At 42.3% G+C, this 27,738-nt stretch overlaps 1 protein-coding gene across 11 annotated transcripts in view; it reads right to left on the bottom strand.

Moving 5' to 3' along the window:
* ralgps2 (Ral GEF with PH domain and SH3 binding motif 2) overlaps positions 1-27,738 on the bottom strand; it is a 385,220-nt gene that overhangs the window by 197,053 nt on the left and 160,429 nt on the right. The gene's annotated exons all lie outside the window — the stretch shown is intronic.

Genomic DNA, 27,738 nt, shown 5'->3' with positions numbered 1-27,738 from the left:
TCAGACAGACGTGAGTACCTTGCACATGAATCACTGACAATTAACATGCAGGTACAAGAAACAATTAGGAGGCAAACTGTATTGTGACCTGCATTGCTTGAGGATTTGAGTACAAGATAGAGATATCTTATTCCAATTATGTAAAGGCCCTGGTGAGAAAGTATATGGAACAGAGTGTACAGGTCTAATTTCCTTATCTAAAAAAAACAGATGTACTGTGCTTAAAAAGTCAATTCCATGAAACGACCTTTAGTGACGACAGTTCCACGTATCTGCCATCCTTGTTCTTCAAGGTAGTTTGCTGATGGAGGAGTGATTTAGCATATCAAATGTATATTCTGTCAAGTTTAGCAGAATGAGAGATGACCTAATTGAAATATACAAAATATAGATGCAGAGTTAATGTTTCCCCTGCTGGGGTATCTAAAACCAGGGTAAAAGAGGTCGGCCATTCAGGACTGAGATAAGAAATTTATTCAGCCATAGGGTAGCAAATGATCAGGATTCACTACCCAGGAGAACTGTGGACGTCTAGTCACTTAGTACATGGAAGACAGATCAATAGATTTTTAGATATTAAGGGAATCAAGGGATATAAAAATCAAGGCCATTGTCATATGCACAGGTGCAATGAAAAACTTAGAGGCCCACAGCATCATATAAGCAATATTCACAAGAAAAACAAATTAATCATAAATTATACCCAATTTTTACAAGAAAGAACACAATTAGAACAAAGAAGTCCATTTTAGTGCAAAGTGATCAAGTGTTGTTAAACTCTGGTGATTAGGGTTGGGCCAGTTGGTTTACGAACCGAATGGATGAAGGGAAGTAGCTGTTCTTGAACCTGGTGGTGAGGGACTTCAGGCTTCTGTACCTCCTGCCCAATGGTAGCTGTGTGAAGATGGATATGGGTTTGTGCAGGAAAATGGCACTGAGGCATAAGATTTTACTGGATGGTTGAGCAGGGACATGGGCCTGAATCACCTATTCCTGTTTCTATTTCTTATGTTCTTAACCTCCGATCAACTCTTATAGCTGGTTCAGTGAAGTTCCAATTCAATGACCCCCAGGATGCTGACAAAGGAAGTCTTGATGATCGGAATGCAGTTCAATATCACTAGTAGGTGACATGATACCAATTATCACCTACCAATGACATTGCCTAGCACATGTGCTGCATAAATGTTAGTTGCCACTGAATAATCCATGCCTCAACATTGTCAAGTTGTTGTTAAATGGAGGGACAAACTGCTTCATTATCCGAACTGCTGTAAATGATATTGCACAATATGCAGAATATTCAGGCAAAATATACATACATTTCAAATGAAAAGAAAAATTCCAAGGTTTTGCAAAGTGAAATCAAAATTGACCAGTTTATTGGAAAATTTTGAAGTAACATGTGCTGCGAATACAGTGAAGCCAGCAGACATATTATACTTAGATTTCCAGAAAACATCAAAGGTTACTGCAAAAAATAAAAGCAGGTGGTATTGGAGGTAACATATTGGAATGGGTAGCAAATTGATTGGCTAACAGGAAAAAGAGCAGCCATTTTTGCTGATTGGCAAGATTTAACAAGCAGTGAGCCATTATAGGGACTGGAGTTACGGCCATAAATTTAGATAGAGGAACAAAATTTGATGATGACACAAAAGATAGGCCAGAAGCTGTGAAGAAGACATCAGGCAGAGATACAGAGAGATCAAATGAACAACATAGAATATTACAGCACAGTACAGGCCCTTCAGCCCACGATGTTGTGCCAACATTTCATGTCGGCAAGAATGGATAAAAATCAGGCAAATGGAGTATAATGTTGAAATGTGAAGTTCTAAATTTGGAGGAATAATAAAAATGCTATTGACTAAATGGTGAGGGATTGTAGAACTCCGTGATGCAGATGGATTTGTGTATTCCAGTGGATGATTTGCAAAAAGGTAGTGCAGATAGGGGAATTTAATACAAAAGTATGCGGGTTATGTTTCAGTAATATAGGTCACTGATTGGTATTGATATTGGTTTATTATTGTCACTTGTACCGGAGGCACAGTGAAAAACTTGTGTTGCATACTGTTCGTACAGATCAATTCATTACACAGTGCACTGAGGTAGTACAGGGTAAAAACAATAACAGAATACAGCTACAGGGAAGTGCATTGTAGGTAGACAATAAAGTGCAAGGTCATAACAAGGTAGATTGTGAGGTCAAGAGTCCATCACATCGTAGAAGGGAACCGTTTAATAGTCTGATTAATACCTGGAATAGACAGGTTGTCTTGTATCCATTGGGGTCTCGAAGAGGGAGAAAGGACTTGAGTGAAACCAAGTATCCAAATAAACATACTCAGCTACAATATAGAATCAGACATTAAACAGAAAATCCAGAGCTGTGCTGTGGAGAAGGAGTTAACATTTCATGTGAATGATCCTTCATCAGAACAGGAAAGGTGAAAAAAGCAGCATATTTTAAGTTACAGACAGTGAACGGGTTGGAGAGAACAGAGGACATTTCTTGGGCAGGGTGAAAACTAAGGTTACCCAGGTGACATAACTGCTTTCGGTTCATCAAAGACAAGAAGGAAAGTTAGTAAATTATAGCTGATCTGTCTGGATGTATGTGAATAGAGGAAGGATAATAAGCACAGTGAGAGAAAAAAGAATGTCCTGGTAGTGGGTGATTCAAAGCATAGCAGCTGCTGGGAATCTGAATAAGAGAATGCTGATAAAACATAACAGATCAAGCAGAAAAAATTAGTTAACATTTCTGACACAAACAGGAAAATCTGGTTATCTTAGTTTACGGTGCTGATTCATAAGTGGAACTGTGAAGGAGGCCAAAGACAAAGGTCAGAGCAGAATGAAAAAAATGAAGTGACAGGTAATTGGAAGCTCAGGGTTGAGGACTGAAAAGGATCTGCAAATTACTTACCCAATCTACATTCAGCCTCATCAATGTAGAGAAGACAGCACATCATACTCACCGAATACAATAAGCAAAATTGGAAAAGGGACAAATAAACTGCTGCTTCACTTGCAAGAATAGTTCCAAATTTTGGATACGAAGGGATGAGATGAAAAGGCAGATGTTGCACTTCCTTTGGTCCCACAAGAAACTGCCAAGAGTGACATTGAGATTGATGGATATAGAAGGGCAAACCAGGAGGAATGCATCCATCAGAATACTGAAAGGGAAGGTAAGATGCATCTAGTGATGGAATTTGGTTGAAGCAGATGGAAAGAATAGTTCAGCACGTTATTTTTATTCTCATCTGCTCTCATTCATCTTCCTTTCACCTTAAAACCGATGCAAAAAATAAAGCTTGTTTTCTCAGTTTTCCAGTTCTAATGAAAGCTCACTAACCTTAAATACTAATTTAAATTATTAAATTTCTTTAAACTTCGAATTAAATTTATCTTCCTACATATACTCCATAACTTGCTGAGTATCTCCAGAAATTATCTGTTTTTATTTCAGATTTCCATCATTTTGCTTTCCAATGGAAAGAAACAATTTGGCCTAGCCAATCCAGTGGCATGTACCTTTGGCAAAGCAAAATTGATTGCTCTACACTTACATCCTTTGGATGCATTCACTTTTCCCATCCCCTACATTTCTACAGTAACAAACCTACTTCTATTCTTAGTATAATTACTACAACCAAAGTTGATGACTTCAAACTTAGTAATATGGAATTCCACCTGCTGCTTTTTAGCCAATACCCACGCTGCACCTCCCCACCCCATCAATATATCACTTTCACTTCTCAGCTTCCTATCAACGGTTAACCATATCCAGGTACATAGGTTTCTATCTAAATAATTTAAATAGTGCACGGAAGTGGTCTCCCAGACCTGAACCCTACACTTCTTCTGGAAAGAAAAAAATACAAGAAACATTGCTTGAAATGTGATCAAAAATGTCACCATGTGATAGGCATGAATAACAGACTTTTGAGGGTCCAGATGTCACAAGATCACAAGACAAGGGAGCAGAAGCAGGCCATTCGGCCCATCGAGTCTGCTCCAAGGAAAAGGGAAAAAGAAATGGGGTGGGGAAAAAAAAACCTATTCTAATCCCATTTTCCAGCCTTATCCCCATATCCCTTGATACCCTGACTATTTAGATATCTGTCTATCTCCTCCTTGAACACCCCCACTGAACTGGCCTCCACTGCTGTGCGTGGCAAGGAGTTCCACAATTTCACCACCCTCTGGGTAAAGAAATTTCTCCTCATCTCTGTCTTGAAACTGTACCCTCTAATTCTAAGATTGTGCCCTCTGGTCCTGGACTCGCTCACCAAGGGAAACAGCCTAGCCACATCTACTCTATCCTTTCCTGTCAACATTTTAAATGTCGCTACGAGGTCCCCTCTCATCCTTCTGTACTCCAGTGAGTACAGTCCAAGAGCCGACAAATGCTCATCATACGTAAGCCCTTTCATTCCCGGAATCATTCTCGTAAATCTCCTCTGAACCCTCTCCAACGTCAGCACATCCTTCCTAAGATGTGGGGCCCAAAACTGCGCACAGTATTCCAAATGAGGCCTCACTAGTGCCCCGTAGAGCCTCATCAACACTTCCTTACTTTTATACACTATACCTCTCGAGATGAATGCCAACATAGCATTCGCTTTCTTAACCACCGATCCAACCTGGTGGTTAACTTTTAAGGTATCTTGTACGAGTACCCCCAAGTCCCTTTGTACTACCGTACTTTCAATCTTCTCTCCTTCTAGATAATAATCTACCCGCTTATTTCTGCTTCCAAAGTGTACAACTGCACATTTCTCAACATTGAATCTCATCTGCCATTTCCTTGCCCATTCTCCTAAACTGTCTAGGTCCCTCTGCATCCTTTCTATTTCCTCTATGCTCCCTACTCCTCCACTTATCTTGGTGTCATCCGCAAACTTAGCCACACAACCATTTATTCCATCATCCAAATCATTGATGTACAAGGTAAAAAGGAGCAGCCCCAACACCGACTCCTGCGGCACACCACTAGTAACCGGTAACCAACCAGAACGAGATCCTTTTATTTCCACCCTTTGCTTCCTGCCAACCAGCCAATGCTCCACCCATTCTGCTATCCTGCCCATAATTCCATGACCTCTCATCTTATTAATCAGTCTCTTGTGAGGCACCTTATCGAAGGCCTTTTGAAAGTCTAAATACACAACGTCTACCGCCTCTCCCTTATCCACCCTACCTGTGATTTCTTCAAAAAACTCCAATAGGTTGGTCAGACAGGACCTCCCCTTCACAAATCCATGTTGACTAGGTCCAATCTTGCCTTGCGCCTCTAGGTATTCGGTAACCTCCTCCTTGAGGATAGATTCCAATAATTTTCCCACCACTGACGTCAGACTAATAGGTCTGTAATTGCCTTTGTGCTGCCTCCCACCTTTCTTATACAACGGAACCACATTCGCTACCCTCCAGTCCTCCGGAACCATGCCAGAATCTATCGATTCCTGGAAAATAATCGCCAATGCCTCCGCTATCTCTACAGCCACCTCCTTCAGAACCCGGGGATGCACCTCATCCGGTCCGGGAGACTTATCAGTCTTAAGCCCCTTTAGTTTTCCTAGCACCTTCTCCCTATTAATCTCAACTGAACTCAGTTCCAATTCGTGAGACTCCTGACTAACGGGCACATTGCTTATGTCCTCCACGGTGAAGACCGATGCAAAATATTCATTCAATTCCCTTGCCATCTCACTATTGTCCATTATAATACCTCCTGCACCGTTATCAATTGGTCCTATGTCAACCCGTGTCTCTCTTTTATTCCTTATGTATTTAAAAAAGCTCTTAGAATCCTTCCGAATGTTGTCCGCCAGCTTCCTTTCATAACTCATCTTTGCTTTCCTAATGACCTTCTTAGTTTCTCTCTGCAGATTTTTAAAAACTTTCCAATCTTCTGTTTTCCCACTAATTTTTGCTACTTTGTACGCCGCCCCTTTTGCTTTTATTTTATCCTTCACCTCCCTCATTATCCACATCTGTGCCTTTTTTCCATTCAAAGCCTTCTTTTTTCTTGGAATATATCTGTCCTGCATTGTCCTTATTTCCTGTAGAAATTTCTTCCATTTCTCCTCCGCCGTCCCTCCAGCTAACTTACTCCTCCAATCAATTTGGGCCAACTCTTCTCTCATACCCTTGTAATTTCCCTTATTCCACTGAAATATCGATACACCAGTTATCAGCTTCTCTTTCTCAAACTTGAAACTAAACTCAGTCATATTGTGATCACTTGTTCCCAGTGGTTCCTTTACCTTTAGTTCCCTAATCACCTCGGGTTCACTACATAGCACCCAATCCAAAACAGCCGATCCCCTGGTGGGCTCCTCAATAAGTTGCTCCAGAAAAACATCCCTTAGACATTCCACAAACTCACTCTCCTGAGTACTACTGCCTTGCTGGATTTCCCAGTCCACCTTCATGTTAAAATCCCCCATAATTATCTTCACATTGTCACTCTGGCACGCTTTTTCTATCTCAATCTGCAACTTATGGTCCACTTCCTGACTGCTGTTAGGGGGCCTATATATGACTGCTACTATTGTCCTTTTACCCTTGCTATTTCTTAGCTCCACCCATAGGGATTCCACCTCCTCTGACCCAATGTCCTTCCTTTCTATTGATTTTATATCACTACTAACCATCATGGCCACACCTCCCCCTCTGCCTACCCGCCTATCCTTCCTATACACTGTATACCCCTTGACATTCAGTTCCCAATCACATCCATCATGAAGCCACGACTCAGTGATTGCAACGATGTCATATTTATTAACCTGTAGTTGTGCCACTAGGTCATCTACTTTATTCCTGATGCTACGTGCATTTAAATATAGTACGTTTAGACTGGTATCTGCTATTGATTTTATTGTACTTCTATTGTTCAGCAGATTATCCTGACTTTCTACCTGTCCATCCTTCTTACTATCTTCGCTACCTACTATCTTAGACATGTTCCTGTAGACCTCATCCCCTATCCTAACATTCTGTATCCTAACATCCTGATTTGTTGTACTTCTATTATTCAGTAAATTATCTGTCATTCTTGCCATCCTCAATGGATTCGTTTCTATACACTTCCTCCCTCACCTTAGCATCTTGTAACCTAGCATCCTGGTTACCATCCCCCTGCCAGATCAGTTTAAACCCTCCCCTACAACTAAATTAAACATTCCCGCCAGGATATTGGACCCTTTGGAGTTTAGGTGCAACCCATCCTTAGCAAATAGGTCTTGCCTGCCCCAAAAAAGGTCCCAGGTATCCAAGAATCTGAAGCCCTGCCCCTTGCACCAGTCACTCAGCCACGCATTTAACTGCCAGAGCTTTCTATTCTTCCTGTCATTGACACGTGGTATGGGTAGTAGTGCTGAGATTACTACCCTTGAGGTCCTACTTCTCAACCTTCTCCCTAATTCCTTGTATTCCTCCTTCAGGACCTCTTCTCTTTTTCTACCTACATCATTGGTACCTACATGTACCAAGACTTCTGGCTGCTCACCCTCCCCTCTCAGAATATTCTCGACACGGTCCGTGATATCCCGTACCCTGGCACCAGGGAAGCAACACACCATCCGAGACTCATTGTCGGTATCGCAGAATCTGCTATCCGTACCCCTTACTATCGAATCCCCAATAACCACTGTCTACATTTCACATATAAATGTACATCATTTTATATGCAAAAAGTGTTAATTATAAAGACACAGCATGGAACTTGTAGCGAACTCAAAACCTCCAGGAACTGACACTATCTGATGAGATTACTTCTCCACAGAGGCACTCCAACTGAAGAGGAAAAGTTAACCTTTAAATTAGAGTTGCAGTGGGGGGGGGGGGGGGGGGGGTGCAGAAACCAGAGTGGCAGAGCAGCAAGTGGAGTGGCTGTGGGGAAAGTAGATGTTAAGCCAACAAGCAAAGACAGAAATTGACTGGTTGATGAGTATGGTGGAACTAATGTTCTAAGATGCATCTATTTCAATGCAAGGTGTACTGTAGGTAAGGCAGGTGAACTTAGAGCGTGGATCGGTACATGGAATTATGATGTTGTGACCATTAGTGAGACTTGGTAGCAGGAGGGGGCAGGACTGGCAGCTCAACATTCCAGGGTTCCAATGTTTTAGACATGATAGAGAGGGAGGGGTGGCATTACTCATCAGGGAAAATTTCACAGCAGTGCTCAGAAAGGACATACTGGAGGGCTCATCTGCTGAGGCATATGGGTGGAATGGAGGAATAAGAAAGCAATAACCACATTAACGGGATTATATCATGGACCTACCAATAGTCAGCGGGATTTAGAGCAACAAATATGTAGAGAGGTAGCAGACAGTTGCAAGAAAAATAAGGTTGTGATAGTAGGTGATTTTAACTTTCCACACATTGACTGGGACTCCCAAAGGGTAAAGGGATTGGATGGGATAGAGTTTGACAAACGTGTTCAGGAAAGTTTCCTTAATCAATATGTCGAGAACCCAATGAAGGAGAGCACGATACTGGATCTCCTCTGAGGGAACAAGACAGGGCAGGTGACAGAAGTGCATGTAGGGGAACACTTTGGATCTAGTGATCATAATTCCATTAGTTTCAAGACAATTATGGAGAAGAATAGGACTGGTCCTCGGGTTGAGATTCTAAATTGGAGGAAGGCTAATTTTGATGGCACAGAAGGGATCTGGCAGGCGTGGACTGGGATAGGCTGTTTTGCTTGCTAAAGAGATGCTTGCTAAGTGGGAGGCTTTCAAAAGTGAAATATCGAGAGTACAGAATCTGTATGTTCCTGTTAGAATAAAAGGCAAGGCTAGTAAGTTTAGGAAAGCTTGGTTATCGAGCGATATTGAGACCCTGGTAGAGAAAAAGAAGGTAGTGCATATCAGGTATAGGCAGTTAGGATCAAATGAGGTGCTTGAGTACAAGAAATGCAAGAGAACACTTAAGAGAGAAATCAGGAAGGCAAAAAGAGGACATGTGGTTGCTCTGGAAGACAGAGTGAAAGAGAATACCAGAGGTTTCTATAGCTATATTAAGAGCAAAAGAATAGCAAGGGACAAAACTGGTCCTCTTGAAGATCAGCATGGTCATCTGTGCATGGATTGAAAGAGATGAGGGAGATTTTAAATGAATTTTTTGCATCCGTATTTACTTTGGAGACAAACACAGACACAATAGAACTGGGGCAAAAAGAAAAGCAAGGTCATGGATCATATCCGGTTTACAGGAGAGGAGATGCTGGCTGTCTTGAGGCAAATTAAGGTTGATAAATCCCCAGGGCCTGACAAGGTATTCCTTCTGACTTTGTGGGAGGCTGGTGCAGAAATTGCAGGGGCCCTGGCAGAGATATTTAAAATGTCCTTATCCACAGATGAGGTGTTGGAGGACTGGAGGATAGCAAATGCTTTTCAGTTGTTCAAGAAAGGCTCTAAGAATAAACTGGGAAATTATGGGCCAGTGAGTCTGATGTCAGTTGTGGGTAAACTATTGGAAGGTATTCCAAGGGACAAGATATGTAAGTATTTGGATAGACAGGGCCTGATTAGGCATAGTCAACATGGCTTTGTGTGTGGTAGATCGTGTCCAGCCAATCTTATAGTTTTTTGAGGAGGCTACCAAGAAGGACAATGAGAAAAAGGCAGTGAACCTTAGCAAAGCCTTTGACAGAGTCCCGCATGGGAGGCTGTTCCAGAAGGTTAAGTCACTTGGCATTCAGGATGAAGTAGTCAATTGGATTCTACATTGGCTGAGCAGGAGAAGCTAGAGAGTGGTAGAAGATAGCTGTCTCTCTGACCGGAGGCCTGTGTCTAGTGGCATGCCACAGGGATCAGTGCTGTGTCCATTGTTGTTTATCATCTATATTAATGATTTAGATGATAATGTGGTAAACTGGATCAGCAAATTTGCAAATGACACCATGATAGGGGGCTCAGTGAACAGCAAGGAAGGCTATCTAAGCTTGCGGCGTGATCCTGACCAGCTAGGAAAATGGGCTAAAAAAAAAAATGGCAGATGGAATTTAATGCAGACAAGTGTGAGGTGTTGCACTTTGGGAGGACAAACCAGGGTAAGATTTGCACAGTGAATGGTAGGGCTCTGAGGTGTGCAGTAGAACAAGGGGAATACAGATGCATAGTTCCTTGAAAGTGGCATCATAGGTAAATAGGGTCATAAAGAGAGCTTTCAGCACTTTGGCCTTTATAAATCAGGGCATTGAGTTCAGGAGTTGGGATGTTATGCTGAAATTGTACAAGACATTGGTGAAGCCGAATTTAGAGTACTGTGTGCAGTTTTGGTCACCTGCCTAGACAAGAGATATCAACAAGCTTGAAAGAGTGCAGAGAAAATTTACAAGGATGTTGGCAGGACTTGAGGACCCAAGTTACAGGGAAAGGTTGAATAGGCAAGGAGTTTATTCCCTGGAGCGCAGGAGAATCAGGGGAGATCTTCCAGAGGTATACAAAATTATGAGGGGTACAGATAGGGTGAATGCATGCAGGCTTTTTTCCCTAAGGTTGGGCGAGACTAGAACGAGAGGGCACAGGCTTAGGGCAAAAGATAAAATATTTAAGGGAAATCTGAGGGGGAAACTTCTTCACTCAGAGGGTGGTATGAATGGGAATGAGCTGCCAGTAGAAGTGGTAGATGCAGGTTCAATCGTAACATTTAAAAGAAGTTTGGATAGGTACATGGATGGGAAGGGTTTGGAGGGATATGGTCCAGGTGGAGGGATATGGACTAGGCATAAGATCAGACAGCATGGACTAAATGGGCCGAAGGCCATGTTTCTGTGCTGTAGTACTTTATGACAATAAATGCAATTAATATCGCTTCTCAATTTAATTGGTAGCTGCCGCAAACTATAAAAGTACATAAAAATTAGTTATTGTATGGATAAGTGCTTTATGTACTAATTATATATGATATGCTTTCTTGTCACAACAAAACCAGGAAAATTGAAAGGGCACCAGATAATTGGGTACCAATCCCTCTTTAGCGCAGGTACTGAGGAAAACAATAGAACATAGAACAGTACAGCACAATACGGGCCCTTGGGCCCACAATGTTGTGCTGACCTTTAAACTTCGCCTCAGACTAACTAACCCCTTTCTCCCACATACCCCTCTATTTTAAATTCCTCCATATGCCTATCTAGTAATCTCTTGAATTTGACCAATGTACCTGCCTCCATTACCACCCCAGGCAGCGCATTCCACGCCCCAACCACTCTCTGGGTAAAAAAACCCTTCCTCTGATATCTCCCTTGAACTTCCCACCCATTACTTTAAAGCCATGCCCTCTTGTATTGAGCATTGGTGCCCTGGGAAAGAGGTACTGGCTGTCCACTCTATCTATTCCTCCTAATATTTTCTACACATCTGTCAGGTCTCTTCTCATCCTCCTTCTCTCCAAAGAGTAAAGCCCTAGCTCCCTTAGTCTCTCCTCATAATGCATACTCTCTAAACCAGACAGCATCCTGGTAAATCTCCTCTGCACCCTTTCCAACGTTTCCACATCCTTCCTATAATGAGGCGACCACAACTGGACAGTACTCCAAGTGTGGTCTAAGCAGAGTTTTATAAAGCTGCATCATTACCTCGCAGCTCTTAAACTCGATTCCTCGACTTATGAAAGCTAACACCCTATAAGCTTTCTTAACTACCCTATCCACCTGTGAGGCAACTTTCAGGGATCTGCGGATATGGACCCCCAAATCCCTCTGCTCCTCTACACTACCAAGAATCCTGCCATTAACTTTGTACTCCACCTTGGAGTTTGTCCTTCCAAAGTGTATCACCTCACACTTCTCCAGATTGAACTCCATCTGCCACTTCTCAGCCCAGCTCTGCATCCTATCAATGTCCCTCTGCAATCTTCAACAATCCCCTACACTATCCACATAACCACCAACCTTTGTGTCATTTGCAAACTCGCCAACCCACCCTTTTACCCCCTCATCCAAGTCATTAATAAAAATCACGAAAAGCAAATGTCCCAGAACCAATCCTTGTGGAACACTGCTAGTCACAGCCCTCCAATCTGAATGCACTCCCTCCACCAAAACGCTCTGCTTTCTACAGGCAAGCCAATTCCAAATCCACATCCACATGGCCAAGCTTCCTTGGATCCCATGCACTCTGACCTTCTGAAGAAGCCTACCATGCGGAACCTTGTCAAATGCCTCACTAAAATCCATGTAGACCACATCTACTGCACTACCCTCATCAATCTGCCTGGTCACCTCCTCAAAGAACACTATCAGGCTTGTGAGACATTATCTGCCCTTCACAAAGCCATGCTGGCTGTGACTGATCAGACCATGATCCTCTAAATGCCCATAGATCCTATCTCTAAGAATCCTTTCCAACAGCTTGCCCACCACAGACGTAAGGCTCACTGGTCTGTAATTCCCTGGACTATCCCTACTACCTTTATGAATAAGGGACAACATTTGCCACCCTCCAATCCTACGGTACCATTCCCGCGGACAACGAGGACTCAAAGATTCTAGCCAAAGGCTCAGCAATCTCCTCCCTCGCCTCGCGGAGCATCCTGGGGAATATCCCATCAGGCCCCAGGGACGTATCTGTCCTAATATTTTCTAACAGCTCCAACACATCCTCTCTCTTGATATCAACATGCTCTAGAACATTAACCTTACCAACACTGTCCTCAGCGTCATCAAGGCCCCTCTCCTTGGTGAGTACTGAAGAGAAGTATTCATTGAGGACCTCACCCACTTCCACAGCTTCCAGGCACATCTTCCCACCTTTATCCCTAATCGGTCCTACCTTTACTCTAGCCATCCTTCTGCTCTTCACGTACGAGTAAAAAGCCTTGGGATTCTCCTTAACCCTACTCGCCAAGGCCTTTTCATGTCCCCTTCTTGCTCTCCTGAGCCCCTTCTTAAGTTCTTTCCTTGCTACCCTATATTCCTCAAAAGACCCATCTGAACCTTGCTGCCTAAACCTTATGTATGTTTCCTTCTTCCCCTAACTAGATGTTCCACCTCTCTTGTCATCCATGGTTCCTTCACCCTGCCATTCTTTCTCTGCCTCACTGGGACAAATTTATCCCTAACACCCTGCAAGAGATCCCTGAACAACGACTGCATCTCCGTAGTACATTTCCCTTCAAAAATGTCACCCCAATTTACACTCGCAAGTTCTAGCCTCATAATTTGCCCTCCCCCAATTAAATATTTTCCTGTCTTCTTTGCCCCTATCCTTGTCCATGACAATGCTAAAGGTTAGGGAGCAGTGGTCACTGTCCCCCAAATGCTCACCCACTGAGAGATCTGTCACCTGACCCGGTTCATTACCTAATTCTAGATCTAATATGGCATTCCCTCTTGTCGGCCTGTCAACATACTGTGACAGGAATCCGTCCTGGACACACTTAACAAACTCCGCCCCGTCTAAACCTCTGGCACTAAGCAGGTGCCAATCAATATTTGGGAAGTTGAAGTCTCCCATGATATCAACCCTGTTATTTTTGCACCTTTCCAAAATCTGCCTCCCAATCTGCTCCTCAGTATCCTTGCTGCTACCAGGGGCCTATAGAATACTCCCTGTAGAGTAACTGCTCCTTTCTTGTTCCTAACTTCCACCCATATTGACTCTAGAGAGGATCCTGCTACATTATCCACCCTTTCTGCAGCTGTAATAATATCCCTGACCAGTAATGCCCCCCCTCCTCCTCTTCCCCCCCCCCCCCCCCCCCACCCTATCCCTTTTAAAACACTGAAATCCGGGAATATTCAGTATCCATTCCTGCCCTGGTGACAGCCAAGTCTCTGCAAGAGCCACAATATCGTAGTCCAACGTACTTATCCAAGCTCTCAGTTCATCACCCTTATTCCTGATGCTTCTTGCATTTAAGTAAATGCACTTTAGACCATCCACCTTACTACTTTTATTCCCTATATTCTGAAAACAATGAAGTATAAAACAGAAAATGCTGGAAGAAATCAGTCAAGTAAGCAGCATCTGTGGAAAGAGAAGCCAGTTAACAATTCAAGTCATGAATTCTTCCTCAGAACTGGGGTAAGAATGGAGGGGGTTTCAGGTCTTCAAAACAGAGCTCTGGGGAGGAGCAAGGTGTAAAGACAAAAAACTATATTTTAAAACTTGTAGGACTTGTTGTTTGTGAGACCTGGTAGCCTTAGCAACAGGAGGGATGACCCAGCAGAATTTAAAACTTGTTTTGCAGGTATAAAAGTGAGGCAGGCTCCAGCAGAGCAGCCATTTTGGAGAGGCTCTGTTCGAGTCTGAAGTGCAGTGTTTGAGGTCAAAATGCTTAGGATTTGGTGGTGAGGCTTTGGCAAAGAGACTGAGCAGAGGTGAGAGTGAGGGTAAGCACAGGCAAGGTCTTCCAACTTTAACCTTCACACTTAGTGCATCAGGATGGCAGTTAGGACAGTGGTATGCTCATCCTGCAGGATGTGGGAGATCAGGAAGACTTCCAGTGTCCCCGAGTACACCTGTGGGAGGTGTGTCCAGTTGCAACTTCCAGCTGACTACGTTAAAGAGCTAAAGCTGGATGCACTTAAGATCATCCCAGATGCTGAGAGCATCATTGGAGTTTCAATGAGGTGGTCACACCTAAGGTGCAGGCTGCAAATAGCCAGGTAACCACCAGGAATGGTAGAGATGGTAAGTAGATAATACAGGCTTCGCCTGTGGCGTACCCCTTGAAAACAAGTATATCATTTTGGATACCACTGGGTGGGGGGGGGGGGGGGGCACAGAGGGGGATATGACATTCAGGAGAAAGATGCAGCAGCAGCCACCAGCTCTGTGTCACCAGGACTGGTGCTGAGGCTCAGCAGGGAAGGGTGAAGTCAGGAAGGACTAGTGATCGGAGACTCAATAGTCAGAGGGGGCAGACGGGAGATTCCGTGGTCACAAAAGGGACTCTCAGATGCTCTGTTGCCTCCCTGGTGCCAGGCTCGAGGACGTCTCTGAGCGGCTGCAGAACATCTCAAGGGGAAGGGGGAGCAACCAGAAGTCATCGAGTATGTTGGCACAAATGACATAGGTAGAAATAGGATGAGGTCCAGTGGATTGAATACAGGGAGTTAGGAAAGAGATTAAGCTCAGCAGGGAAGAGTGGAGTCAGGAAGGACTAGTGATCAGAGACTCAATAGTCAGGGGGGCAGACAGGAGATTCTGTGACCGCTAAAGGGACTCTTAAGATGGGGTGTTGCCTCCCTGGCGGCAGGGTCGAGGATGTCTGAGCGGTTGCAGAACATCTCAAGGGGAAAGGGGAGCAACCAGAAGTCACTGAGTATGTTGGCACAAATGACATAGGTAGAAAAAGGATGATGTCCAGTGGATTGCATACAGGGAGTTAGGAAAGAGATTAAAAAGCAGGACCTCGCGAGCAGTAATCATCTGGATTACTGCCTGTGCCACGTGCCAGTAAGGGAAAAATAGGAGGATATGGCAGATGAATGCATAGCAAAAGTTGGTGCAGGGAGCAGGGTTCAAGTTTCTTGAACCTTTGGGATCTCTTTTAGGACAGAGGTGAACTGTACAAGTGGGACAGGTTGCACCGGAACTGGAGGGGGAACGGATATCCCGGCAGGCAGATTTGCTAGTGCTACTCAGGAACATTTAAACTGGATCGGCAGAGGATTGGGATCCAAAGCAGAAGTGAAGCAGATGGGAGGCTGGAAGCTGAGAAAGAATGCAATGACAGTATAGTCAGTATAAGACAGGCAGCAGCATGGCAGGGAATGATGAAAGATTGTTGGATTAAACTGCACTTATTTCAATGCAAGATGCCTGACAGGTAAAATGGATGAACTCACAGCATGGATAGACATGTGCGACTGGGATATTAGAGCCATTACAGAAACATGGCCTTGGGAGGGACAGGATTGGCAGCTTAATGCTGAGAACAAATTTTGGGAGCCCCAGCTGAGAATATATGCACTACTGTTAACAACAGGTGAGGTACCAGAAAACTGGAGGGTGGCTAATGTTGTGCCTTTATTTCAGAAGGGCTGCAAAGAAAAACTTGGGAACTATAGATCAGTAAGCCTAACATCTTTCTTCCTCTTTCAATCTTTTTATTAATTTTCAAATTAGTACAAAATAATATACATCACATTAGTAATTATACATATGGTGCAAAGGGATCAGGATAACAATCATAACAGTTAATATATAAAATCACAAGGAGTAAAGAAGTAATCTAGACCTCCCGTTCTCTTATTAAGTGAATACAAAAGGAAAGATTGAAAAGAAATGAAATTTAATTATATGAAACAACTCCCAAATCAAATATTAATAATAAACCAAAAAAACCCAAAAACTTCAAAAAAAAACTGGACTGATATTTCTTCAATGAAAAAGAAAATAAAAACATTATTATGTCGTCAACTCCGCTCCTCTGTATTCAAGGGTTATTGAAAGGGATCTGATAAAGGTCAGCTTATATCATATGGAAATATTGAATAAATGGACTCCAAACTTCCTCAAATTTAAGCGAAGGATCAACAGTACCACTCCTAATTTTTTCTAAGTTTAAACATGCTATAGTTTGAAAATTACCACTGAAAAGTGGCAGGAGGTATTGGATCCTTCCATTTGAACAAAATGGATCGCATGGCCACTCATGTGACAAAGGCGATCAAACAACAAGCAGAAGCAGATAAATGGCGAGATTCCATCACTGGTAACCCAAAAATTGCAGTAATAGGATGAGGTTGTAAATCAATGTTCAATACAGATGAAATAATGTTAAAAATGTCTTTCCAATATTTCTCCAAAAGGGGACAAGACCAAAACATATGTGTCAGGGAAGCCACCTTCGAATTACATCTGTCACATATAGGATTTATATGATGATAAAAACGGGCTAACTTGTCCTTGGATATATGGGTCCTGTGAACCACCTTAAACTGTATCAAAGAGTGTCTGGCACACATAGAAGTTGTATTAACTAATTGAAGAATTTTCTTCCATGTCTCTGTAGGTAAAAATATCTGGAGTTCTCTTTCCCATTCATTCTTAATTTTATAAAGTTCATCTGAACTTATTTTCATAATCCGATCATAAATTACAGCTATCAGGCCCTTCTGATAAGGATTAAAACCTAAATTTTTTTCCGTAATTTCAATTTTATATGCTGTCGGAAAGTAAAGTAACTTTTAAAAAATTTCTAATCTGTAAATATCGAAAAAAATGTGATCTAGGCAGACTGTATTTATTAGACAACTGTTCAAAAGATAAAAAACAGTTAGAAACATAGAAATGTAGAAAAAACTACAGCACAATTCAGGCCCTTCGGCCCACAAAGCTGTGCCAAACATGTCCCTACCCTAGAAATTACTAGGCTTACCCATAGCCCTCTATTTTACTCAGCTCCATGTACCTATCTAACGGTCTCTTGAAAGACCCCATCGTATCCACCTCCACCACCGTTTCCATGCACTCACCACTCTCTGAGTAAAAAACTTACCCCTGACATCTCCTCTATATCTACTCCCCAGCATCTTAAACCTATGTCCTCTTGTGGCCACCATTTCAGCACTGGGGAAAAGCCTCTGACTATCTACCCTATCAATGATGAGAGGTATACACCTCTGTCAGGTTCCCCCCTCATCCTCTGTCTCTCCAAGGAGAAAAGGCCGAGTTCCCTCAGCCTGCTTTCATAAGGCATGCTCCGCATTCCAGGCAGCATCCTTGTAAATCTCCTCTGCACCCTCTCTATGGATTCCACACCTTTCCTGTAGTGAAGTGACCAGAACTGAGCACAGTACTCCAAGTGGGGTCTGACCAGGGACCTATATAGCTGCAACAATACCTCCCGGCTCCTAAATTCAATTCCCCGATTGATGAAGGACAATACACCATATGCCTTCTTAACCACAGAGTCAACCTGCACAGCCGCTTTGAGCGTCCTATGGACTTGGACCCCAAGATCCCTCTGATCCTCCACACTGCCAAGAGTCCTACCATTAATACTATATTCCACCAACATATTTGACCTACCAAAATGAACCACTTCACACTTATCTGGGTTGACCTCTACCTGCCACTTCTCAGCCCAATTTTGCATCCTATCTATGTCCCTCTGTAACCTCTGACAGCCCTCCAAACTATCCACAACACCCCCAACCTTCGTGTCATCCGCATACTAACCCACCCCTCCACTTCCTCATCCAGGTCGTTTATAAAAAATGAGTAAGGGTCCCAGTACAGACCCCTGAGGTACACCACTGGTCACCGACCTCCACTCAGAATACAACCCTTCAACAGCCACTCTTTGCCTTCTGTGGGCCAGCCAGTTCTGGATCCACACTGCAATGTCACCTTGGAACCCATATCTCCTCACCTTCTCCAGAAGCCTTGCATGGGGTACCTTATCAAGCACCTTGTTGAAATCCATATACACTACACCTACTGCTCTCCCTTCATCGATGTGCTTAGTCATGTCCTCAAAAAATTCGTAAGGCTCGTAAGGCAGGACCTGCCCTTGACAAAGCCATGCTGACTATTCCTAATCATATTATACCTCTCCAAATGTTCATAAATCCTGCCTCTCAGGATCTTCTCCATCAGCTTACCCAACCACTGAGGTAAGACTCACCGGTCTATCATTCCCTGGGCTATCCCTACTCCCCTTCTTGAATAAGGGAATAACATCTGCAACCCTCCAATCTTCTAGAACCTCTCCAGTCTCCATCGACGACGCAAAGATCATCGTCAGAGGCTCTGCAATCTACTCCCTCGCCTCCCACAGCAACCTGGGGTACATCTCATCCGGTCCTGGTGACTTATCTAACTTGATGCTTTCCAAAAGTTTCAGCACCACCTCTTTTCTAATATCTACATGCTCAAGCTCTTCAGGCCACTGCATGTCCCCACTACAATCCCCTAGATCCTTTTCCATAATGAATACTTTCCGTCAGTATTCACTAAGTACCTCCACTATTTCTTCCGGATCCATACACACTTTCCCACTGCTGCACTTGATAGACCCTATCCTTTTGCATCTCATCTTCTTACTCTTCACATACTTGTAGAACGCCTTGGGGTTTTCCTTAATCCTGCCCGCCAAGGCCTTCTCATGTCCCCTTCTGGCTCTCCTAATCTCTTTAAATTCCTTCCTTTTAGCCTTGTACTCTTCCAGATCTCTAACATTATCTAGTTCTCTGTACCTTTTGGATGCTTTTCTTTTCCTCTTGACTAGATTTATTATAGCTTTTGTACACCACGTTTCCTGTATCCTCTCGTGACCTCCCTGTCTCATCGGAACATGTCTATGCAGAACTCCACACAAATACCCCATGAATATTTGCCACATATCTTCCGTACTTTTCCCTGAGAACATCTGTTCCCAATCTAATCTTCCAATTTCCTGCCTGAGAGCCTCATAATTCCCTTTACTCCAAGTAAACACATTTCTAGTCTGTCTGTTCCTGTCTCTCTCCAAGGAGATAGAATTATGATCACTATCATCAAAACGTTCACCCACTGAGAGATCTGACACCTGACCAGGTTCATTTCCCCAATATCAAATCAAGCACGGCCACTCTTCTTGTAGGTCTATCTACATACTGTGTCAAGAACCTTTCCTGAACACACCTAACAAACGCCACCCCATCTAAACCCCTCACTGTCTGGAGATGCCAGTCAATGTTTGGGAAATTAAAATCCCCCATCACAACAACTCTGTTATTCTCGCACCTTTCTAGGATCTGCTTCCCTATCTGCTCCTCAATAACCCTGTCACTATTGGGCAATGTTAATCAATGAATAAATCTCGAAAACATGTTATTCCCTTCATTCTCCATAAGGAAAAGGCTGAGTCAATTCCAGATGGTTGAAAGAAAAAATTAGATTGAATAGGACTTGATAAAGTAAATTTATTCAATCCAAAAAATTTACGAAATTGAAACCATATCCGTATTGTATGTTTAACTATTGGATTAGTCACTTGTTTACTCAATTTAGTAAATGCAAAAGGGAATGAAGCTCCTAAAATAGAAACTAATGAAGATCCTTGCACTGATTCACACTCAAGGTGTACCCAACAGGGACAATGAATTGCATCTAAATCTTGTGCCCAGAAAATTAAGTATCTAATATTAATTACCCAATAGTAAAATCAAAACTTAGGCAAAGCCACACCACCATCCTTTTTTAATCTTTGTAAATATATTTTACTTAACCTTGGGTTTTTATTCTGCCATATATATGAAAGAATTTTGGAATCAACAGTGTCGAAAAAGGATTTCGAAATAAAAGTTGGAATCGCCTGAAATAGATACAAAAATTTTGGTAAAATATTCATCTTAACTGCATTAATTTGGCCAACCAATGATAGAGAGAATGGGGACCATTTAATAAATAATTGTTTCATGTAATCAATTAAAGGTAAAAAGTTCACTTTAAATAAGTCCTTGTGTTTCTTGGTAATTTTAACACCCAGGTACGTAATCAGTCACTAATCTAAATGGTAATTGCCTATAAATTGGGACTTGCATGTTTAAATGGGAAAAGTTCACTCTTATTAAGATTTAATCTACAACCAAAGAAAACACTGAGCAAGTAGTGATAATACTGCAGGGATAGATTTCTCCAGGTTAGAGATATAAAGTAACAGGTCATCTGCATAAAGAGATATCTTATGAGTCCCCTTTCCACGAGTAATATGTTAGAAGAATCCCGAATAGCAATTGCCAAAGGTTCCAAAGCAATATTAAGTAATAAAGGACTCAGAGGGCAACCTTGTCTGGTGCCTCGAAAAAGCCTGAACAAGGGGGATCTCTGATTGTCAGTAAATATTGAAGCCATAGGTGTGTGGTAAATCAATTTGAGTAGGCCTAACATCTGTGGTAGGTAAATTACTCGAGGGGATCTGAGGGATAAGATATACAAACATTTGGAAAGACAAGGATTGATTAAGGGTAGCCAACACGGCTTTTTGTGTGGGAGATCACGTCTCACGAATTTCATTGTTTTTTTTGAAGAAGTTGCCAAGAAGGTCGATGGGGGCAGGGTGATAGATGTGATCTATATGGACTTCAGGAAGGCCTTTGATAAGGTATCGCATCATAGGCTGCTCTGGAAAGTTAGATCACATGGGATCCAGGGAAAGCTAGCTAATTAGATACAGAATTGGCTTGATGGTAGGAAGTTGAAGGTGATGGTGGAAGGCTGGAAGGTTGTTTTTTGGACTGGAGGCCCGTGACTGGTGATGTTCTCCAGGGGTCAGTGCTCGGCACATTGCTATTTGTCATCCATATCAATGTATTTGGATGAGAATGTATAAGGCATTGTTACTAAGTTTGCAGATGACACTAAAATAGCAGGTGTCGTTGACAGTGAAGATGGCTAACAAGATTTATAGAGGGATCTTGATCAGCTGGGTAAGTGGGCTGAGGAATGGCAAATGGAGTTTAATTCAGATAAGTGCGAGGGTGTTGCATTTTGGGAAGGCAAATAAAGGTAGGACTATCACAATGAATGGTAGGGCCCTGGGGAGTGTTGCAGAGCAGAGAGATAGAGAAGCACAAGTATATGGTTCCCAAAAATGCTGGTGAGGCTGCATTTGGAATATTGTGTTCAGTTTTGGTCACTCTGCTGTAGGAAAGGTGCAATTAAGCTGGAAAGAGTGCAGAGAAGAATTACGAGGATGTTGCCAGGACTCGAGGGACTGAGTGATCATGAGAGGTTGAGCAGGTTGGAACATTTTTCATTGGCATGTTTAGAGAATGAGGGGTGATCTTATAGAGGTGTATAAACTCATGAGAGACATAGATATGATCAATGCACAGTCTTTCTTCCCCAACGTTGGGGAATTAAGAACTAAAGGGCAGAGGTTTAAGGTGAGAGGGGAGAGAGTTAATAGGAACCTGAAAGCAATTTTTTCACCCAGAGGGTGATCAGTGCATGGAATGAGTTGCCAGAGAAAGTGGTTGAAGCCATGTAAAAGGTAGTTGGACAGGTACATGGATAGGAAAGGTTTGGAGGAATATGGTCCAAATGCAGGCAAATGGGGCTAGCTTAGATGGGAATCTTGGTCGGCATGAACCAGTTAGGCAGAATGATCTGTTTCCATGTTTTATGACTCTATATGGAGATAGGTTAAGACAGAATGTACTTCAGACAGAAAAGGAGCATGAGTAGTGACTATTCAGGAGGGTTTTTACAGAAAAAAGACGAGAAAGCCACATAAATGTGAATCTGGCTGAGTTTTTCCAGCATTTTCTGTTTTTGTTGCATATTCCAGCATCTGTAGTTTTATTCAATTTCCATGCCAAAGTAACCACAGTGGTTACAATTTCCTTTGTAGATCAGAATTTTTAGTATTTCTTAACTAAGAAGTTATTCCGCCTGTCAAATATACTGATACATTGATTGGTGTTTTCCTCTGACAATCTGAGCTTGTTCACTAGCATCAACAAATAGAGGAATAGTGATTTCAGTACATTCAAGTCCTGATGAATACACAAAATCAGTTACTAAACTTCAGAGTTAACAAAAAATTGTGCCACCTTCTCGGAAGGTATTTGTGGTTATTCTCCAGACCAATAGATAAACACAGAATATAAAATGGGATAGCACAGTGTTCAAAAGTTACCCACTTTCTCAAATGAAAAAAGTTATCACAGAATAATATTGTTATTTGGGCAGAGCATGCCAGACTGGGGTTCCCATCCATAAGTACAAACCCCAGCATGTTGATCCCCAAGTATCTGCACTTAAACAAAGGACCACGAGAGCCTTCTATAGCTTCTCACATGAAGGTAAAAGCCCAGCAGGAAACTAGGCCTTGGGCAGTGTGGTGCAAAGACCAACCCCAATGTCTCTGACATAATCTGATGTTGAATCTGTCTGCAAGTTCAAGTTTATTGTCACTGGCATACATAGCCAGGTTAATAAATGCCATGAAAATTAGCTTTTTGCAGCAGCAGCAGGGTATATTACAAACAATATAAACTTAAATTAACATAAACTTAAATTAACTTTTCAGTTGATTCAAGAACCTGATGGCAGTGGGGAAGAAGCTGTTCTTGAACCTCACTATCAAAGTTTCATTGAATTTGACAGGTTTAAAAATGACTGATGTTTAGAGCCTTTAAAAGCTTTAAATTGAAAACAAAAAAACACTGTAACTTTCATTAAAACATACAAGAACATTTACAAATGATTAATAAAATTAAACAAAAGCAAAGTAGTTTAAAAACAAGGTAGTAATTTCCTCCCCTTTTGACTCCTACCCTATGGGGCTAGAATCCCCATTGGAATTAAATGTGGACACAAGAAATTCTGCAGATGCTGGAAGCTGGAGCAATACACAAAAAGTGCTGGAGGAACTCAGCAGGTCAGGCAGCATCTATGGAGGGAAACAAACAGTCGACGTTTCAGGTCAAGACCCTTCATTAGGACGGGAAAAGAAGAGGGCAGAAGCAAGAATAAGATGGTGGGGGGAGGGGGAGGAGCACACACAGGCAGGTAATAGGCAAGTTCAGGTGATAGGCGAGTCCAGGTGAGAGGGGGAAGGTAGGTGGATCCAACACTAAATCTGACAGATCCAGGATCCAAGAAAAATCCCAAGGCAGGCTTCCACATTGGACTCCATGGAGAGTCCAAAACTGTCAATAGGTCCCAGACTCTCAGCACATGCATACAGCCTGAGTCCTACTTAAGTTTGAACAGCTGGACATCAGTAATTCCAGTCAGAACTGCATGGAAATCAGTCAAAATTCTGCCCAATGTCACATTCAAATGTTCCTGGAATAAGCATAAAAGATGAACTCCTGTCACATTTTTGCAGCACAGATGAATTGCAAGCTATAAACCTTTTCCAAAGCCACACAGAACTTGAAAGTTGTTTCCCTTAAACATCAATACCATTCAAGGAATAAGACTGGAACCTGCCACCAAGTTTAACTATAAAGTAAAAGCTTGGTTAAAGTAATTACCAGTCATGCTTGTCAATTTTTTAAGACACAATCAACAATAGTAATGAAAAATGGGGATACATGCAAGCAGGAGAATAAACATCTGAGACATGAAGTGTGAATTACAGAGATGGAGAAGAGCAAGGCCATGAATAGAAAAAGATAAGATAAAGTAAAATACCAGAAGCCAATAAATCAATAAGCACATGGGTGATGGATAACTGAAATCTGGTGAAATGGAGATTTATGAGTCCCAACATAGGATGCAAAGTGGAAGGCTGGACAGGATAACATCGAAACAGTAGAATATAGAGTAACAAAGACAAGGACATTCAGATGGGCTGTAGCAGGACAGGAAATATGCAATGGGGTAAGATGATGTTTGTGATGAAGAGGGTATCACTAATTCATCTCTAGGTCCAATAAAATGTCAATGCTATAAACTGTCTGGAAAAAGCTGGAGACACAAGAGACTTCAGATGCTGGTATCTGAAGCAACAAACAATCTGCTGGAGGAAAACAGTGGGTCCATGCCCCGCTAGGTTCCCCCAGCAGATTGTTTGTGGCTAGGGAGAAGGGAATTGACTGGGGAAAACAGATCGAGTTATGCATTTTAGCAGTAACTACAATCTTCCTGTGTATAATTGGAGACAACTGTTTACCCAATATTGGATGTGAAACAAACAGCACTACAAATCAGCAGCAGTTGAAGAAACTAGTGAGAAATGGAGATGAGCATTGTCAGCATTCATGTGGAACCTAACATATTTTCAAATGATGATACAGAAAGACATCATGCAACAGGTAAATAGGAGAGGGTCAAGGAGAGAGCCAAGAATAAATCCTTGGTGAAACTTCACAGATGACAGTATTTGCCTAATCAGTTGTTCCAACACATCCCCTCTCAGTGTACATTAGCCCAAAAGTCCCAAAAAGAACAAGAAAAGGGAAGCATACGCAAGTTTAGGAAGCTAAAACAGAATTGTGCCCTTGTGGAATATCAAGATAACATGAAAGTGCTCAAGCAGGCAATTAGGAAGGCCAAAAGAGGCCATGGAGTGTCCTTGGTGAGCAGGGTCAAGGATAATCCCAAGGCATTTTATACTTATATTAAGAAAAAGAGGATAACTCAGGAGAGGGTAGGTCCACTCAAGGATAAAGGAGGGAATCTGTGCAAATGGTCGAGGTACGAAATGAATACTTTGTGTCGGTATTTACCGAAGAGAAGAAGTTAGAGAATAGTGAGAACAGAGTGGGGCATGCTGGAACATTTTGAGATTAAAGGACGAGGTGGTGCTGGGTCTTCTGAAATGCACTAAAGTGGATTAATCCCCAGAGCTGGATGGCATATATCCCAGAATATTGAAAGCAGCAAATGAGGAGATTGCTGGGGCTTTGATAAGAATCTTAGTGTCCTTACCAGCAACAGATGAGATCCTGGAGGACTGGAGAGTAGCAAATATTATCACTTTGTTCAAGAAGGGAAACAGGGATAATCTAGGTAACTTTAGGCCAGTGAGCCACACGTCAGTGGTAGGGAAGCTACTGGAGAGGATACTGAGGAATACGATTTGTGCACATTTGGAAAGGCACGGCCTGCTTAGGCACAGTTAGCATGACCTGTGCAGGCAGGTCACGTCTTACAAACTGATGAGGGTTAAGGCCATGGACATTTTTGACGTGGACTTTAGGAAGGCATTTTACAAGGTCCCTCATGGTAGGTTGATTCAAAAGATAAAGATAATTGGGATCTGTTAGGGAATTGTCAGATATGGGACATCTTTTAAGGGTTACAGAATAAGGATAGCAGGTATTAATACAAACAAGATCCAACCAGTCTTCAAAAACAAACCTGTTGAAATGTAAAGTACAAGCAGTAATCAGTTTTGAAATCAAAAGGTATCCAGAGAGCACAGGCTGCTGGCCCACAGCAAGGGGGCTGGCTGCTTAAGATATGGTTTGTAACCTGACATGACCATGACATGTTCTTGTCTGCATCAGCCAAACATAAAACAATGGATTATGTTAATTGGTCAGCATCAAACAAGGCACCTACAGCTTAATTTATTTTGTACCCTTCTTCCAGAAATCAAGGAGGGCTGGGAGACCAGACTAAATTTTGTCACTTAGCATATCAAACATGGTCAATGGCATAATTGTTCTATCAATAACTGAGATACATGTGTACTCAGAGTCGGCCCTCACAATATTAATCTTAAGCATCTGGTTCTGTGTCCTCAGTAGCTTTCAGACCATCTGTGTGAATTAGTTTGTCCTGACAAAGGTGTTTGAACCTTCAGAGGTGTCTTATCAGTATATAGTTCAATGGAAGCATTTGCCAGACACAAAATATTGAAGTAAATGATGTCCAACCATAGAACCATACAGCACAAGACAGGCCCTCATTATAGTTATTGAAATTGTGTTGAATCACCTACTGTTATCAATATTCTGGGATATATATAAAATCTTGATGTATTTTGAGTTTGGGAGACTCAAACAAGAGGATCTCCAAGAGAATGTCTGCTTGTTGTGATGAATAAAGACTTTCATATCCACAAGTTTTTCCAGTGACTCAGTCACAGCAGGATCCAGGGTGAATTGCAAGCTTGGATTTGGAACTGGCTTGCCCATAGAACAGAGAGAGAAGGGGTGGAAAGTTGTTATTCTGACTGAAGGTCTGTGGCCAGTGGTGTTCTGCAAGGATTGATACTGGGACCTCTGTTGTTTGTGATATACATCAATGACTGGATGAAAATGTAGATGGGTAAATTAACAAGTTTGCAGATGACACCAAAATTGGTGGAATTATCAAAGAATAAGTAGGATATAGATCAGTTACAGATATGGGTAGAGAAGTGACAGATGGAATTTAGTCCAGGCAACTGTGAGGTGTTGCACTTTCTCCTTTTAAGTATATAGTTAATGGAAACCCCTTAATAGCATTGAGGTACAGATGGATCTTGGGCTCCAGGTCCATAGTTCACTGAAAGTGGCTATGCAAGTGGATAAGGTGGTAAAGAAGGCGAATAGAATGCTTGCCTTCATTGGTAGGGGTGTTGAGTATAAAGAGTAAGGAAGTCATGCTGCAGCTATATAAATCTGTAGTCAGACCACACTTGGGAGTAGTGTGTGCAGTTCTGGTCACCCCATCATAAGAAGGATGTGGAGACTGTGGAAAAGGTGCAGAAGAGGTTTGCCAGGATGCTGCCTTGATTAGAGGGTATGAGTTGCAAGGACAGGTTGGATGAACTTGGGTTATTCTCCTTAGAGTGTCAGAGGTTGATAGAAGTTTTCAAAGTTATAATAGGCAGAGATAGCGTTGACGGTCAAAATGTGCTCCCCAGGGCAGAAATGTCAAACACCAGAGGACATGCTTTTAAGGTTAGAGGGGGGAAGTTTAAAGGCGACATGAGGGGTAAGTTGTTTTTTTTTGTTTATGCAAAGAGTGGTAGGTGCCTGAAATGGGTTACTAAGGGTACTAGTGGAATCAGGCAGTTTGGTGGAGTTTAAGAGGCTTTTAGATAGACACATGACTATGAAGGGAATGGAGGGATATGGATGATAAAGAGGAGGACATTTATTATAAATTGGCATCAAGATCAACACAACATCATGGGTCAAATGGCCTGTCCAGTGCTGTACTGTTCTAAGTGTACCAGGTCTCTTGCCACAATCTTGAGTTACAATTAGAGCAATCTCTTATCTGTGCACCTAACAAATGCAAATCACTTCTGTCCAATCCAAGGGGACAATATTTAATTTTTTACACCACAATAAATAATGCCACTTTTACT

The sequence above is a fragment of the Pristis pectinata genome, chromosome 3 (assembly GCF_009764475.1).
Source record: "Pristis pectinata isolate sPriPec2 chromosome 3, sPriPec2.1.pri, whole genome shotgun sequence".
NCBI lineage: Eukaryota > Metazoa > Chordata > Chondrichthyes > Rhinopristiformes > Pristidae > Pristis > Pristis pectinata.
The sequence above is the reverse complement of the archived record's forward strand: the minus strand, read 5'-3'. Positions and strand labels throughout refer to the sequence as shown.